Source organism: Palaemon carinicauda, chromosome 22, assembly GCF_036898095.1.
Source record: "Palaemon carinicauda isolate YSFRI2023 chromosome 22, ASM3689809v2, whole genome shotgun sequence".
Classification (NCBI taxonomy): domain Eukaryota; kingdom Metazoa; phylum Arthropoda; class Malacostraca; order Decapoda; family Palaemonidae; genus Palaemon; species Palaemon carinicauda.
This window is the reverse complement of record NC_090746.1, coordinates 95,551,424-95,553,923: the sequence shown is the minus strand read 5'-3', so window position 1 is coordinate 95,553,923 and position 2,500 is coordinate 95,551,424.

Genomic DNA, 2,500 nt, shown 5'->3' with positions numbered 1-2,500 from the left:
TGTATTTGCATTGTTTGTGGAAAAATACTAATAAATCAAGCACACTTAGTGGTCAATGATTTTTACACCATTAAGTTTTGCCTTTCACTCCCTCCACAGTACTCGTACCAGCATCTTGTGAACGTCTGAAGTAGTGTTCTTTCATAGAGTTGCAACGGCTTTTTTTTTCTTCTATTTTTTTTATTGGATTGTGATCGCTATTGTTCATCATCAAGTTTTCAGATGATGCCCCCAAAATGATCATAAAAGGAGGAAAGAAGATAGGTAAGATTACCTTAGAGGAAAATGTTATTAAGAAGGCAAAGATACACTCAACAAATATTTACAATCTTACAACATTCGCGAAAAGCACAAACCTGAGTAAGAAATCAAAGCAATTGATACTATAAAGAGGGTGCTGACATTGATGAGACAACGGCCATGTGTTCTCCATAACGCTGAGAGTTTGCTTCTTATATGAATCAATGAGAATTTAACAGGAGAACATAATTCATGTCTAAATTTAAAAGCTTCCTGGATTCTAAGTCATTCATTCGGCTACAAGTGTTCAACTGTGATGAGACCAGTCTTTTGGGCAAGATGCCCAGAGAGACCTTTATTACTGAAAGAAAAGACTATTTCCAGTCAAAGGGCCATGAAAGATGGTTTAACCCTGTTATTCTGCACTAATATTGGCAGGGATTGCAAAATCAAATATCTCCTGGGGTATTACTTGGAGAATCCCTGAGCCTTTAAGAAGTGTAAGGTCAAGAAGAAACAAATGAACGTTATGTGGTCAATCAACAAGGCCTGGGTGACCCATATTTTGTTTGTGGAATCGATCGATGAGGCTTTTGGTCTTGAGATCAAAATGTACCTTATAGAAAAGAACTTTCACTACAAGCCTTGTTGCCCCTGTCTATCCATCCTACAGCTATTGAAGACGACCTGGTAGAAGAAAAATAGTTCATTAAAATCAAGTATCAGCCACCCATCACCACTCCAATTCTCTATCCCATGGATCAGAGGGTGATCTCTAATTTTAAACAACTGTACACGAAAACAATGTTCCAGAGATATTTTCAGATCACCATAGGGACTAAGCTCACATTTCAAGAGTTTTGGAAAGAACATTTCCTTAGTGTCAACTGCTTCAAGATCATAGATAATTATGGGAAGGGGTCACCAACAGAACCCTCAGCTCTCTATGCAGGAAACTGTGGCCTAAATGGTTGCAGAACGTGATTTTGAGGGGTTCAAATGTATGCAGTAGGATCCAGTTGACAATGAAATTGTGTCCTTGGGCAGGGACGTCAGTAGCAATCTTCTGGATGAGCATAGCAAGAAGCTGAGAGCTTTTGGAATTGCATAAGGAGCAGCAATAAGGGGTAGTTGTAAAGATTTCCTCTGAGGAGGAGGAATAGACTGACAAATCTCTCGCTTTAAAGGAAATAAGGAAAATGTGTGAAACCCTGAACATTTTTGTAGAAACACATTCGGTACATAAGGCTTAGGTAGGGCAATCACCGAATCTATTTATGGATAATGTAATATAGCATTTTCATACCATTTTAAAGAAAAGCCAAAAACATTCATCTCTAGATACGCTCCTTGGTAAATGTTGACTGTATGAGTGTAAGAGAAGATGATCAAGAGTCTATAATAACTAATTAGCAGATTTAGTTAAAGAGAGTCAATACCTTCCAAGAGAGAGAACTCCCGATACTTTACCCAAAATTCTCATGGAGGGAGATTCTCCTTCCAAGCAATAACTACCACCACCTTCTCCTCCTCCTCCTCCTTCTTCTCCTCCTCCTCCTCCTCCTCCTCCTCTTCCTTCTCCTCCTCCTCCTCCTCCTTCCCCTCCTCCTCCACCTCCTCTTCCCCCTCCTCTCGTGTCTCCCATACATCAGCCACGACGCACCTCAAAGGTAAGTATTTCGATTTGTTAGTGTAAATTATTAGTTTGCATTCGTTTTTGTTAGCAGGTTTAGTTTGCTCTTCATATAACATTACAAACCTTAAAAATTAAATACATATTTGTTTCTATGGACGTGTGGAATGTATCAAGTGATTTCAGTTTCTTTCTTATAGGAAAAATTAGTTTGGTTTACGAGTATGTTGAGTTACAAGCTTGCTCTTATAATGGATTATATTTATATACCGAGGTGCTATTGTATATATATATATATATATATATATATATATATACATATATATACATATATGTATATATATACATACATACATATATATATATATATATATATATATATATGTGTGTGTGTGTGTATATGTACATATATAAATATACACACATATATATATGTGTGTGTGTTTGTGTGTGAACATAAATTATGTATATAGGCTTATGTATATATGTATTCAAATATTAAACCATAAACCCCTTTTAATATTGAATTCACAATACCTCAGTATCAAAGAGAGAAGGAGGAATTCTGTTTTCTGATAAGTAGTTTTAGCGCATGTTCGCAATGAAGATGATAAGTTAACTTAGATC